This window comes from Neomonachus schauinslandi, chromosome 3 (genome assembly GCF_002201575.2).
Source record: "Neomonachus schauinslandi chromosome 3, ASM220157v2, whole genome shotgun sequence".
NCBI classification, from domain to species: Eukaryota; Metazoa; Chordata; class Mammalia; order Carnivora; family Phocidae; genus Neomonachus; species Neomonachus schauinslandi.
The window spans coordinates 86,518,763-86,534,756 of record NC_058405.1 but is presented as its reverse complement, the minus strand read 5'-3'; positions in this window follow the sequence as shown (position 1 = coordinate 86,534,756).

The following is a 15,994-nucleotide window of genomic DNA, read 5'->3' as shown; positions in this document are numbered from 1 at the left end:
CAGTAAGCACATGAAAAGATGCTCAACATCACTAATCATTAAGGAAATGCAAATCAAAACTACAATGAGTATCTCCTCATACCATTAGGATGGTAAGGACATAGAGCGATTGGAACCCTTGTGTACTGTTGATGGAAATGTAAATTGATACAGCCTCTCTGGAACACAGTATGTCAGCTCCTCAAAAAATTAAAAATGGGGGTCAGCTGAGTGGCTAAGTCAGTTAGGCATCCAGCTCTTGGTTTTGGCTCAGGTGATGATCTCAGGGGCATGTGTCAGGCTCCACTGTGTCAGTCTCCACTCTCAGTGCAGAGTCTGCTTGAGATTCTATCTTTTCCTCTCCCTTTCCTCCTCCCCCCTCTCTCACACTCTCTCTCTCTGTCCCTCTCTCTCTCAAACAAATAAATAAATCTTTAAAAAAATTTAAAAATGGAGTTGCCATGTGATGCAGCAATCCCACTTCTGGGTCTTTACCCAAAGAACTGAAAGCAGAGTCCCAAAGAGATAGTCGTACATCCATGTTCACAGCAGCATTATTCACAATAGCTAAAATATGGAAGCAACTCATTGTCAACCAAGGGATGAATGGATAAGCAAAATGTGGTAAATACATACAATGGATTATTTATTCAGCCTTTTTTAAAAAAGAGAGAAATTCTGACATATGGTACAACATGGATGAAACTTGAGGATATTAGGCTGAGTGAAATAAGCCAGTTGCAAAAAAAAAAAAAAAAAAAAGGCACATACCGTATGAGTCCACATGTATGAGGTTCTTACAGTAGTCAAAATTATAGAGAAAGAAAGCATAATTGTAGTTGCCAGGGGCAAGGGAAAAGAGAATGGAAAATTATTTTTTAACAGTTACAGGGTTTCAGTTTTACAAGATGAAAAGAGTTCTGTATATGGAGGCTGGTGATGGTTGCACAACATTATAAACCCATTTAATATCACTAAACTATACCGTTTAAAATGATTAAGATGGTTTATGTTATGTGTATTTTACTGCAATAAAAAATGGCTGTTCCATTTAGTTCAACCTAATAGTAAGTGTTCAATAAATTTTAGCAATCATTATTAACACACTATCTAGAGAGACTGATTTCATTCAACAAATAATTAGAGTATGAACCAATATTTTTACAAAAGCTAAGAGGCAAAGATATTAAATATTCGAAGTATTACTGACATGAGATACATACTAGCTATATCAAATAGTAAGAACACATTCAGCAAGAGCAGCACTTCTAAGCTTAACTGTGCACCTGGATCACCTGGGGTATTTCTAGAATGTGGATTCTTACCTTGTAGGGGTGTTTAGGATTTGGGATTCTGCATTTCAAACCAGTTCCCAAGGGACACCCATTCTGCTCTTGTAGGCCCACACTGAACATCAGGAACCAGAAGAAAGTGACTGAACGATTTGGAGAAAGATGAGCACAACCTGAAGGCAGCCATACATTTTCTTAACCAAAATGGAGGAATAGAAAGGAAATGGAGAAAGAAGATAGGCAAGAAAAATCTGGTGGGTCTGGGAGAACTGTCATTTTAATGGCCATGGGCAAACAGAAGATGTTAGCTCACCTTGGGCAGAGTGCATTATGATTCACGGTGTGGGACTTAAGCAAACTCTGGAACCAGAGGTGAACCCAGGTTTTATGGAGTTTGAGGTCTATTTTTCTAAGGAGGGTGGCTTTTTCAAAGAAAAACAAACTGTACATGTGAGATTTATATAACAAATATAAAATTAGAATGAGAAAAAAATAAATTTACAAAATTTGAAAGCTGTGTATCATGAATATCACAATAGCAGAAAAAAAAACATAATTCGAGAAGATTAAGCCACATAAATCCTCAACAACTTAAGTTTTAACCCACAGCCATTCCAGTAGCACAGGACACATGAAAAAGTGTAATGGAGAGAGAATTGAAGTAGACAAATGGCAGCCATTTTAACCTTCTGTGGGCAATAGATCTTACTTTTGCAAATTTTATTAGATACATGGCCATATCAATACAGAAATAAGTAAAGAGTTTATGCAGATGAAGGTCTGGAAGTTTAAGCTTCATGGCTTAAAGAGGTATGTGCTTCAGCTTGGGTTTCTGTATTTTGCCCTCCCCACATGTCCCCCAATCCAGGTGAAGATGTGGGCTGGAGGACAACTGGAAAAAGCAGAGTATTGGGTCTGATGTTTGTGGCAATCATGCAAATGACCAGAAGACAACTCTATAAAATGTGCAGAGAGCATAATTGGAGCAAAACATCATTTTGGATGGACTATTTAAAAGAGGACAGAGGGGTGAGCGCCTGGGTGGCTCAGTTGGTTAAGCGACTGCCTTCGGCTCAGGTCATGATCCTGGAGTCCCGGGGTCGAGTCCCGCATCGGGCTCCCTGCTCGGCAGGGAGTCTGCTTCTCCCACTGACTCTCCCCCCTCTCATGTGCTCTCTCTCTCAAATAAATAAATAAAATCTTAAAAAAAAAAAAAAAGAGGACAGAGGGAAAGAGCAGATGGACTAAAATGCAAGGTAAAGAGAGTTGGAGAAACCAGAAGAGATGATAAGATGATTTCCAGCATGGATTTAAATAACCTTGCTTTTTTTTTTTTTCCTTTTTAAATGTGATTTTTTTCTACTGACTTTTTTTTTTTTTTTAAGATTTTATTTTTAAGTAATCTCTACACCCAACATGGGGCTTGAACTCACAACCCGAAGATCAAAAGTCACATATTCTATGACTGAACCAGCCAGGTGCCCCTCTACTGACTTATTTAATGATTGAATGAAGTAATGGAATTGCCAGTATGAAGGAAATTATTGGCAAAATAATTGGCAAAAGCAGCTTCTCCAATTATCATGAAAGCTATATACCTACATATATCTCAGTAATTTTGTTTATTCTGTACTTTTTTTACCCTCTAAAAGACAGACTCTATCTTGAATATGTCTTAACGTGATGTTCTTACATAAGATTTGTCAACTGTATGTGTGTCTGCCTGTGTGTAGAAAAAAAAAAAAAGAATGAAGCACAGGATGGGTAGCCCTCTGTGATTTAACTCAGTTTCTTGACTACAGTGTCTAGACACACTGGTTGCAGTGAATCATCATGAGTTGTGTCATAAATAATTTGTTACCAATAATTGTTTAAGTACCAAAGCTTGGGAGTAATTTTGCTTTGAATGTGAGAGGTTATTCCCATTGTGATACTATCATTCACCTGCATTTAAATACAGTGACTTTAATGAAGAAGAAAGCGTTGAATTTAGAAATATTGTGCCTAACTCTTTGAGCATAACTCTGGGCAGATCATCTGAGCTAACTGAGCACACGAACATAATTCCTTATATGAGCAATCACACAGAAGCAGAATGTCCCTGACCATTTTCCAGAAACTTAGGGGATTTAGAAACTGAGTTTGGAAAACCAACCCAAAGAATTTGGGAGATATTTTTAAAATTGTAACTTACCATAAAAAGGTTATCAATTTTTGGGCGCCTGGGTGGCTCAGTCGTTAAGCGTCTGCCTTCAGCTCCCTGCTCGGCGGGAAGCCTGCTTCTCCCTCTCCCACTCCCCCTGCTTGTGTTCCTGCTCTCGCTATCTCTCTCTCTGTCAAATAAAAAAATAAAATCTTTAAAAAAAAAAAAAGGTTATCAATTTTTTTTTTCTTTTTAAGATTTTATTTATTTGCAAGAGAGACAATGAGAGACAGAGAGCATGAGAGGGAGGAGGGTCAGAGGGAGAAGCAGACTCCCTGCTCAGCAGGGAGCCTGATGTGGGACTCGATCCCGGGACTCCAGGATCATGACCTGAGCTGAAGGCAGTCGCTTAACCAACTGAGCCACCCAGGCGCCCAAGGTTATCAATTTTTAAAAAGCTGTCATGTTTCAGTCCTTTACATCTCTGACTTTCTCAAGCTTTCAAAGGCAATCATCTCAAGTACCACCCTAGTCAAATGAGAGGTTGCTAGATGATGTCTCCAAGAGTCAGCAGAGTCCAAATGACTTTTTTTCAGTCCCACCTCACTTCTGATAACATTTCCTTAGGGAGTCGAGGGTTGATACTGTCAGACTTTTTGGCATGCCTGTTTTGCTACTGATGAATAGAACAGGGAGGTTACACAGTCTACTTAAAAACCAACAAGCAAGAAGAGTGTTTGAGCATGAATATCATGTAAGGTCTTGCTTTATTCTCAGCTCTCCTTATGTTTCCTTTCCCCAAAAGCACTGATTATTTAATCCACTTCTGAAATGTCTACACTATGTATTCAGTGTTTGAGAAGACTCCCCTCACAGATATTTAGTGAGAATCTATTATAGGCCCTAAGCTAGCTGTTCAATATTCATGGAGGTTAGTTCACATGTTGACAACAAGGAGTTTGCAGTCTGATGGGAGAAAGAGGTATATACCAGATAATCCTAATGCAGTATGGTGATAGCAACTCTTATGCTATCTGTAGGGTTTGCTGTGAGCACAATGTACCATCCAAACATGGAGAGCTCAGTGAGAACTATCCAAAAGAGGTGACAGGAACATAACAAAGCTATTGTAGTTAGAGAATGGAAGACAAGGAAGAAAGTGGAATAAAGTGTAGTTGGAGAGGTTGATTGTAACAAGAACATTCCAGGCATATCAACCATGTAAAAGACTTTGGAATTTATTCAAAGGTAGTGGAAATTTATTGAAAAAATTCAGGTGAAAGAGTTAAGTGATATGCTTCACAAACTTGAAAATTTAATCCAGTTAGAACGATATTGCACTGGTCCAGAGAAGAGGATGTTGGAAGTTGGTTTAGAGGTAGTAGCCATGATGTTTGTGAGAAATGGATATATTCTGTATAAATTTTGGGAAAAGAACCACAGGATTAGGTACCAGATTGGATGTGAAAAAAAGAAAACATTGAAAAATCAAGTAAAGATAGCAAAGTTATGGCTTAAGTAGCTAAGAGAATAATCATACTACGTACTGATATGGTGGATGGTTGATAACAAGAAAGAATTCAATGTTTTACATAATGCAGTCTTAGATGGCTGTAAGTCATCCAAGTGAGAAAGATACAGTCAATTACTCATTATTTGTAGTAGTATGTCCTATCATCTTGCCACAAACACTGAATTAGTGAATATAGAGCCCATTGCCCCTAGAGGAAATGCAGGGTTAGTTTCCTGCCAGATTCTGGTCATATTTTCATCAATGAATCAATATGTGACCTTATGTTTTATGTGTATTATGTGTTCCTACTCAAAGCACATCATAGTTTTCTTGTACTAGAGAGCACTTCAGCACTATTCTTTGGGGTCATTTTAAACAGTGAAATCACAAATAAAAATCATAAAAACTTGTTTACAGCATAAGAGCTGAAACAAGAAGACAGAGCATTGCTTTTTTTTACGTCAACTGGGAATGTATGTCCATGAATGATCACAAAAGTGCCACAAGTACTGATTACAGGGTTAGAAATAAATGCTAATGAGTAGGTCAATTCACAAACACAGATGCCACAAATAATGAAGATTAACTTTCTTCAAGTCTAGAGCTCAAAAAGTCTGGGAAGAAGATTGATCTTTGGGAGCCATCAAGAAAATGATGTTATTTCTAATTCTAGGAATGGAGAAGATTACTTAGAAAAACTAGAAACAGGAAGTCCCAAAACCAAAATATGAGGACTCTAATATTTAACCTAAGAAAAGTCAACACTTAGAGGCAGGTAGAGGAAGGGAAGGTAGTGCCAACAAAGAGCATTAAGCTAGAGGGGGAGGAAAGAGAATGTACCACCATGGCAGCTTAGAGAAAAGGTTTTTGTAAAATAGAGAGCACACTCCCATGTCAAGTGCTGGTAATGAGGCTAAACAATGAAAGAAGCGGGGTCAACTGTCTAGAAGAGGTCTTGATGAGTAATGGTGAGTCCTGATATAGTAAACTATTTAAGTTGGTTCATGGTCTGATCTTCAGGTGGCATGTATTTCCTTGAGGAAATAGCATGTTATTTTTGGCTGATCCCATTTAAGTTGAGCTCAAGGATAGGAAATTATGTTTGGTTTCAGTTGGTTTATATGAGTTACTAGAGGAAGTCTGTATGTTGTTTGGAAGTGCTCCCAGAAAGTATAAATAAAGCAGACAAGGAGATGATGACAGCTGGGGGCCCCTGAGAAAGTGAGAATTCAGGATTTGTATTCACAACACGACAGAAGCTCTGACGTGGAGAAGGGCAGAAGCTCTTCTACTGTAAGAAGAAGACAGTGAGAGTAACGGTGCAGGTTCAAGAGGATAGTAGACTGCTCCTGCGCTTCTCCTGAAGTCTCAAAGCATAAGGAAAAAAAGTCAATTGGAGGGAAAAAAAGGAAGGTAATCTTATCTTTCCTATCTTTAGGAAGAATATTTTAAATTGAACAAGTCAAGCATCCTGGACTGCAAAAGCAAGTGGAATTCCTTCCTTTATGCTTTTTGTCCTGTTCTAGTTTCCATTCAACCAACACCTGCCTCAACATACTCCACAGTTATATGAAGATATTAAAAGAGATAATGCACAGAGGATGGTCAAATACAGGGCTTTTCACATAGTAGGTACTCAATAAAAGTTAGCTTCTATTCTTCATCGATGTTATTTGTTTTTTTTTTTTAATTTTTATTTATTTATTTGACAGAGAGAGGGAGAGAGAGGGAGAGCATGAGCAGCAGGCAGAGGCAAAGGGAGAATCAGGCTCCCCACTGAACCCGATGTAGGACTCAATCCCAGGACCCTGAGATCATGACTTGAGCCAAAGGCAGACGCTTAACTGACAGCCACCCAGGAGCCCCTATTTGTTCTTTTCTGACATAACGTGCTTCCTTCTTCACTGCCTTTCTTATTTTCTAGCTTCCTTCCTTTCTATTACTAGCCAGCCGTCCTCCAAGGAGTAGAATACTTTTCCCACACTCCAGCCTTGTTTGAGGCTGGGATATTAATACCTGCAAAACCTACAAAGACACCAACCCATCTGAAGCTTTAAAACTCTTTATTTTGTAATCCCTGCTTCTGTATTCCATTTGTTTTTCCAGGCCTTCCTACTGCTTCCGAACAAGTTAAATAATAGAAGGGGACACAAGCTACTATGTCTGTGTCTTCCAGGTAGTGTGTTCTGTGCCAAAATCCACAAATACACCTCACTATACCAACCGCCACTTTCTCCAATGTATTCCACCCCTGAAAATATCTGGTTCATTCTAAAAAAAGGTCTGTTGCATATGTTGATATTTTTCAGACTTTATTGACCAATTTATGTCTAAAACACTCCTAACAACTAGGAAATAAAGCTTAGTCTTAAACTAGGTTAAAAAAAGCTTCCTAAAACAATTAGTAATTTATTTTAAATGCATTTACATTATAACTATGTTAGAACATAAAAACCTCTGGGTAAAGGAAATGTGATAACATTTGCAAGAACATTTCAGGATAGAATACTTATATCAGCTAAAATATAGACAGAGCCTGGGAGAGTGGAAAGATCCAGAGATAAGGGATAAAGCACCTGGGCCTGAGTCCTAGCTCTGCCATATATGGGCTTCATGACTTTGAGGGAGTCATTGATACTTTGTAAGTTGTTTCCTATCTTGAAATTTGAACTAGAATATTTACTTAGTTAAGGATATTTTCGAGTTTTAGGGAGATCAAGAACACATGCGAAAGTGCTTTGGAATCAGTAATGTTAATCAAATGGAAGTTATTATCAGCCACAAAAAAGCCTAACTACTCAATTTCTAATTCAACAGTTTATTTACTTAATATTTTTTCTAACTGGGATAAATTAGATATAATGCAGAAAAAATAGGAAAATCTTGACTTGAAAACAGGACCCTGCATTTTAATCTCACACTTGCCATTCTACTTGCTGTAGATCTTAGCAAAGTTACCAAGCCTATATGAGATCCAGTTCCTCAACATAAAATGAGGATCATAATATCTATTACAGAAATACGGTTTGTGGATGAGTTATACTTTATAACTAGCAAAAATGTTCCCAGCAGGGAAACAGGTACATTGTACTCAGTTTAAAAAATTGCCACTAGTACTGAGAAGATAACCTTCCCTTCACCTTTCAGCAACTTATGTGAGATACTATGGATGCCTGAGAAAAGCAGACTTTTGTCAGAAGATTTACAACAAAGGCAAAAAAGAATTAACATCTGTTTGGTGGCTCTCATTTTCCAGACATAAAATAATTGCTTTCCATATATTATTTCATCCTTTTATTTTATAAAAACTCCCATAAAAGAGTGAGTGCTCTAATTTGACATATGAGGAAACTAAGACCTGAAGAAATTCATTACATTATCCATAGACACAGAGCTACTAAATGGATGAGCAAAGATTATAATTTAAGTTTGTTTGGCATTACTAATCCATGCTTTTCTATTATACTTCCCATATTTTCTGGACAATAGAGATGTTCTTCATTATTTGCTCTCTATTATCTAAACCAGTCTGCCACTGAACAGAAAGATAATTCCACAATTTTAAGTGATATACAGAATGCCAGGTATTTCTTTGTAATAATATTAAAGATGTTATTTATTAACACACTCAACAAATAATTAATGGATATCTGAATATATTAGTACTCAACTTGGTTGTGAATAACAGAAAAACTAACACTCAGTGGCTTAGATATGAGGGGTTTATTCTTTTCAAGTTAGAGAGAGCCTTGAGGTGAGCAGTCACCACTTCTGCTCTAGCTCTATCCTGGGGGTCTATTTATCACGTCTTTAGAGTGTGTTCCTTGATCACCAGCTCATGATTGCAAGATAGATGCTAGACTTCTGAATTTGTATTTTAACACTGAAGAAAGGGGAGAGAGGCAAAAGTAATGTGTCAAGATTTGGCTAAAATTAACAACACAGGAAACAACAGATGTTGGCAAGGATGCAGAGAAAGGGGAACCCTCTTACACTGTTGGTGGGAATGCAAATTGGTACACCCACTCTGGAAAACAGTATGGAGGTTCCTCAAAATGTTACAAATACAACTACCCTACAACCCAAGAATTACAGTACTAGGTATTTACCCAAAGGATAGAAAATATAGATTCAAAGGGGCACCTGCACCCAGATGTTTAGCATTATCAATAATAACCAAATTATGGAAGAACCCAAATGTCCATCCACTGATGAATGGATAAAGAAGATGTGTGTGTGTGTGTGTATGTTTATAATAAAATATTACTTGGCCACAAAAAAGAATGAAATATTGCCATTTGCAATTATGTGGATAGAGCTATTTTGCTAAGTGAAATAAGTCAGTCAGAGAAAATACAAATACCATATGATCTCACTTCTATCTGGAATTTAAAAAACAAAATGTATTGTATGGTGACTAACATAACATATAAAATAAAATTAAAAAAATAAAAATAAAAATAAAAAACAGATGAAAATAGGGGAAGAGAAAAAAGAGAACGAGGCAAACCATAAGAGACTGAACAATAGAGAACAAACTGAGGGTTGATGGACGGAAGTGGGTGGGAGATGGGCTAAATGGGTGATCGGTATTATTAAGGAGGGCACTTGTGATGAGCATTGGGTGTTTTATGTAAGTGATGAATCACTAAATTCTGCTCCTGAAACCAATATTACACTATATGTTAACCAACTAGAATTTAAATAAAAACTTAAGAAAAAAACCTTGAGGGTGCCTGGGTGGCTCAGATGGTTAAGCGTCTGCCTTCAGCTCAGGTCATGATCCCAGGGTCCTGGGATCGAGTCCCGCATCGGGCTCCCTGCTCGGCGGGGAGCCTGCTTCTCCCTCTGCCTCTCTCTCTCTCTGTGTCTTATGAATAAATAAATAAAATCTTTAAAAAAAAGAAAGAAAAAAACCTTGAAATACTATAACAACAAAAAAAGATGCTTTGAATTTAGGAACTTTCCTTTAAACAAAACAATAGGTAATCTCTTCAATATTGCTACCCAAACTATTAATGTTAGCAAAATTCTTAGACATTATATATACATATATGTTTTTTAAAATATATATTCAATTTTATAGTATTATATTTTTCTTTCTTTGTTAATTGCTCATAATTGGTGATAGGTTGCCCACCAAGAGTCCAAATCCTTGAAGTATCATTATGTAGCACTCTGAATTGTCAGTTTGCAATATTATGTTACAAGGTTTGAATCATTTTTCTATTGAGATTGCAAAGATACAGACAGATTTTCCAGAAAGAGACCATCATTTTAATGTGTTTGCTTCTAATAACTGAAACTTATAAGATCATATTATTATTGTAAAAAAAAAAGTATGTTTTCATGTTTCATACCTTTTGACCTAACCAACTAGGGTCTTGAATGTGAATATTCATAATGTCAAAAATAGAATTAACTTCTTTGAACTTAGAATAATAACTGCATTTTTGTTTCTTCTTCTTCATTCTCTAAATTCTTTATCCTGTGTTTTTGGTTCATTGGAATTATGCTTTAAAAATGTCTAATTCAGGAGGGGATCAGTGGGGGAAATGGGTAAAGGGTCAAAAGGTACACACTTCCAGTTATAAGATAAATAAGTCCTTGTGATATAATATACAGCATGGTGACTAGAGTTAACAATACTGTATTGTATATTTTTGAAAGTTGGTAATAGAATAGATTTAAAATTTCTCATGACAAGAAAAAAAATTCGTAACTATGTGAAGTGATGCACATTAACTGAACTTATTGTGGTAATCATTTCACAATATATACATATATCTAAAGATTTTATTTATTTATTTGAGACAGAGAGAATGAGATACAGAGTACATGAGAGGGGGGAGGGTCAGAGGGAGGAGCAGACTCCCCGCCGAGCAGGGAGCCCGATGCGGGACTCGATCCAGGGACTCCAGGATCATGACCCGAGCTGAAGGCAGTCGCTTAACCGACTGAGCCACCCAGGCGCCCCAACAATATATACATATATCAAATCATTATTTTGTACACATTAAACTAACATAATGTTACATATTAAAAAAAAGAGTAGATTACAAAAGACACCTCCTTGGAATAAGAACAAATAGAAAAAGAAAATTTTTTAAAATGAGCGTATGTTTTAGAGCAGTGTCAGGGGTGCGTGGGTGGCTCAGTCTGTTAAGCATTAGACTCTTGATTTCCACTAAGATCATGATCTTAGGGTTTTGAGATCAAGCCCCATTTTGGGCTCCATGCTCAGCAGAGTCAGCTTGAGATTCTCTCTCTCTCTGTCTAAAATAAATAGATAAGTAAGTAAATAAATAAATAAAATCTTAAAAAAAAAAAAGAACAGTGTCAGATTTACAAAAACACAGTGAAGATAGTATGGAACATTCCCAAATACTCCATTCCTAGATTCCACTATTATCAGTCTCTTACAATTGTTCGAATTAATGAACCAATAATGATGCATTATCATTACGTGAATTTCGTACTGAATTCAGATTTATTTAGTCTTCCCTATCTTTTTTTTCTGCTCCATAATCCCACCCAGAATACCACATTTTATTTAGTTGCTGCGTCTCCCAAGGCTCCTCTTGGCTATGACAGTGTGCCAGAATTTCCTTGTTTTGGATGACCTTGATAGTGTTGGGTGTTCTTCTCAGGTATTTTGGAGAATGTTCTTCAGTTGAGATTTTGCTGATGTTTTTTTCTTATGATTAGATTGGGGCTGTGGTCTTTGGGAAGATGACTATGGAGGTGAAACTCCATTCTCATCACATCTCACTAACGCTACCTCCTGTTACCATGGCTTTTCACTGTGGATGCTGACCTTCATTGCTGGCTGAAGTACTATACATCAGTTGTGTATGTTTGTTGGTTATGTTCCACCTCCTTGAGGGCAACAAAGCTACATAAACTATTTGGAATTCTTCTTCATGAGAAATAGGTCTCTTCCCTTCCATTTATTTATTCAGTCATTAACTTATATCAGTATGTACTCATGGATATATATTTTATACTTTGGGTTACAATCTAATATTTCTTCATTTTGTTTTTATAATTTTTTGAATGAAAATCTGGAGAAAATTTTAATATGTCATTCTTGGTATTAGACACAGATAAAAAAATTGCTAAATATTTAAAAGGTGTGAACAACATAATGAATAAATTTATCTAATTCATATATGTAGGACTTTGCACCCAACAATGTTCTCAAGAGTATTTAGAACATTTACCAAAATTGTCTATAGAATGGATGATAAGTCTCAACAATTTCAAGAAACTGAAATAACCCAGTGTGTTTCCTGACCATGGTGGTGAAATTAAGTTAGCATTAAGAAAAAGATAACAAGAAAAATTAGTATTTTGAAATTAAGCAAAATATTTCCCAATACACAATTGTTTAAAAAATAAATTATCCATTCTTTAAATATAGGTTGTATGTAGTGATTTTATTCCAAAGAGTTAATTCTGTAAAGGGCAGGGGTAATAACTTTAGAGTGGAAAAACCCAACAAATACTACTTCAGCCAGGTTGATCAAGGTCACTATCAGTAGTCATAAATCATGTTGGTAACCCATACCCCTGATATATCATGAAATGTCACTTTACCTCTGTGAACTTCCTCCAAAAGTAATAACCCCACTTTAATTATGAAAAAACATGAGAATAATTCCAAAAGGGCCATCCTATAACATGTCCAACCAGTACTCCTCAAAATCATCAAGGTTAAACAAAACAAGGAAGTCTGAGAAACTGTCCCACCCAACAGAAATCTAAGGACACATGATGATAAATATCATATATCCTGGAGGTATCCTGGAAAAGAAACAAGATCAGGTAAAAACTAAGGAAATCTAAAGAAAATATGGAATTAATAATTATGTATCAATATTAATTAATTGCACCAGATGTACCATAGTAAGGTGTTAATTATAGGGGACTGCATGTGTGTGGGGGGAGATAATGTGAGAATTCTGTACTATCTACTCAATTTTTCTGTAAATGTAACACTATTTTAAAACATAAAGTATATTTTTATAAGGTGGATAGCCGCAAATATTTTAACTGAATAAAAGTTGAGCTAAGTTATATCAGAATTAATGGGATAAAGATAAAAGTAGGTCAGAGGACATTTCTAGCTTTAAATGCATAGGCTGCAAAAATGCTGAAGATTAATGGTAAGTATCCATTGGAAGACAATAGAAAACAAAATAAATCCTCAAAAGTAGTAGAAAATAAATAGTCAAATAGAAATAAATACATTAGGAAGAACCAATTCAAAAGATAAATCAACAGTCTCAAAAGCTAGTCTTTTGAAAAGTCTGATAAAAAGTATATGTTAAATATAAGGAAAAAGAGAAGTCACAATTTAAGAATATTAAGAATAAAATGGAATATCACTATAGATCCTAGAGACTGTAAATAAGAGAGCAAAGTTTTAAAACTGCTATTCCAATGAAAGTGGAAATTTGCATAATATAAATTAATTCCTTTAAAAATCACTTAATAAATCCGATAAAAGAAGAAGCAAAAATTCTGAAGAATGACTAAAAAAATTGAAGTTTAAATAAAATAGCAGCAACTTCTCAAAAAGAAAGCCACTACCAGAACAGTTACAGAAGAATGAACACAAACTTTGCACAAAGATTTTCAGGAATCCCTTGCTAAGAAAAGAGATTATTATCTGTGTATGAAACCTTTCTAGAAATGCTTGCCCTTGTCAAGATTCCATTCTCGCTTATCCCCAGTACCTGTGAAAATGATGGGGTATCACCCCTATGATTACGTTACATTATACATCCCAGTTTATTGAAAAAAGAGGAGACATATAAGTAAGCCTAATCTCATCACATTACCTTTAAAAAGGAGGTATCTTTCTCAGGCTGGTAGCAGAAAATGAAGGCAGAAATGGAAGTCAAACACTAGAAGTATGAGAACAAGTGACACACTGTTGTTAGTTTAAAGACGAAGAGGTCATGTGAGAAAAAGCTGGGATGGGGTTGGGGGGATGGTCTTATGAGCTGAAACAGACCCCTGACTAATAGGCAGGGAAGAAAGGGGACCTTACCTCTACAACAACCAACAGACAGAATGAGCTCAGAAGTAGGTTGTTCTAACAATGTCAAATCTATAATTGGTCTATACGTTAATACCATTCTGATCAACATTTTAGCTGCTCTGTGTGTGTGTGTATGAATATAGACGAGTGTTGTAAATGGACAAGCTATATTAAAACTTTGTTCTAAATCAGTAAGATGGGATGATTTGCACTTCTAGAAACAAAATTATTATAAAGCCATTCTAAGTAACAGATTATTCTACTGGCAAAAATTCAGACACATAGGGGCACCTTGGTGGCTCAGTCAGTTAAGCATCTGACTTCAGCTCAGGTCATGACCTCTGAGTCCTGGGGTAGAGTCCTGTGTCTGGCCCCCTGCTCAGCAGAGATTCTGCTTGTCCCTCTTCCTTTGCCCCTTCCCCGGCTCATGCTTTCCCGTTCTCAAATAAATAAATAAAATCTTTTTTAAAAATTCAGACAAATAAATTAAAAGACCAGTATAGAGAATACTAAAAAAATACCCACACATATATGAACACTTGATTTATGATAAAGTCGCTATTGCATTTCAATAAGGAAAAAACATTCTTTCCAATAAATAGTACTGACTCTTTTGAATATCAATATGGAAAAAAAATATTGATCTCTATTTCACCCAATCCTCCAAAATAAATTCTAAATGAATTGAAGATATTAATATGAAAAGTACAAAAATACATATTCTACAAGATAACAGGATAATATTTCATGACTTAGGCAAAGAAAAAACTTCTTAAAAAGAAAAAGCTTCTTAAACTAATCAAAAAGTACTATTAACCAAAATGTTGCTAAATTATACAATACTAAAATTAATAGAAGGTGTTATCAAAAGATACCACTGAGAGAGTGAAAAGATAGGCCACTGAATATATTTTCAGTACCTAAAATAGAAAAGTCTTATATACACAATTTAGAAATAATTTTTAAATGAACAAGGGGACAACTTCTTCCAGGAAAATGTGTTTGTATTTTGTCCAATTTGCATTTTGCCCTGTTCTTGCTAAATACTACTAAACTCTGGATATTCTATACACACACACACACACACACGTACACATACACACACACGAAGGCTCTGAAGATTGAGAAGATAAAGAAAGCAGAAAAGCAGACTGGCTGGAGACTTTAGAACAGAAGATGACCAGATTGTGTGCTCTTTGGGTTTTCTTTTTATCTCAAATATCTCAGACTTGCAGCAGATTGAACTGGCAAGACATGCAGGGGGAAAAAAAAAGAAAAGAAAGAAAAAAGAAAAAGACAAAACAAACAAACAAAAAAAAACAGAAGAAGCCTGCTTTCTCTACACAAAGGACAAGAAAACTGGCAGCCTAGGGAAACAGAAAACTTGTAGACAATAACTGCCCTAATCCAGCCAAAGGCCACAGAAAAAACTGTGCTGGACTCCCATAAGCCAGCAAAGGCCTCATGGGGAGCCTAGACTCCTCCCAGCCTCACAAGATTGTAAGAGGCACCCAACACTCCCCGCCTACCCCCGTCCCCTGGGGAGGTGTCAGAGAAGACTGTTACTAGGAATGAAAAATTCTTCCTCTACTCTCCTGGTCTTCCATCTAGACTAAGAATTCAATTTACATGAGACAGATTAACATGAGAAAAAAAAACAACAACACAAATTTTATTACATGTACGTAGAGGCCCAATAATGACACTGAGAACTCAAAAAATGACCAACCTGACAGTTTTTATATTTTTTAGACAAAGAGACAATAAATGTGAGGAATTGACAGGGTACAGAAAACACATTTAGGAGCTTTATTTAGTAAAGAATCCTAAGTGGAATTTGGACTGAGGAGGTAGATTAGTAAAAAAGTAACAAGGTTTATTTCTAAAGCTTTCTAGGCTTTAAAGTCCTTATCTCTACTCTAGTGATAAGGATGTCTTTCTTTCTTTCTTTCTTTTTCTTTCTCTTTCTTTCTTTCTTTCTTTCTTTCTTTCTTTCTTTCTTTCTTTCTTTCTTTCTC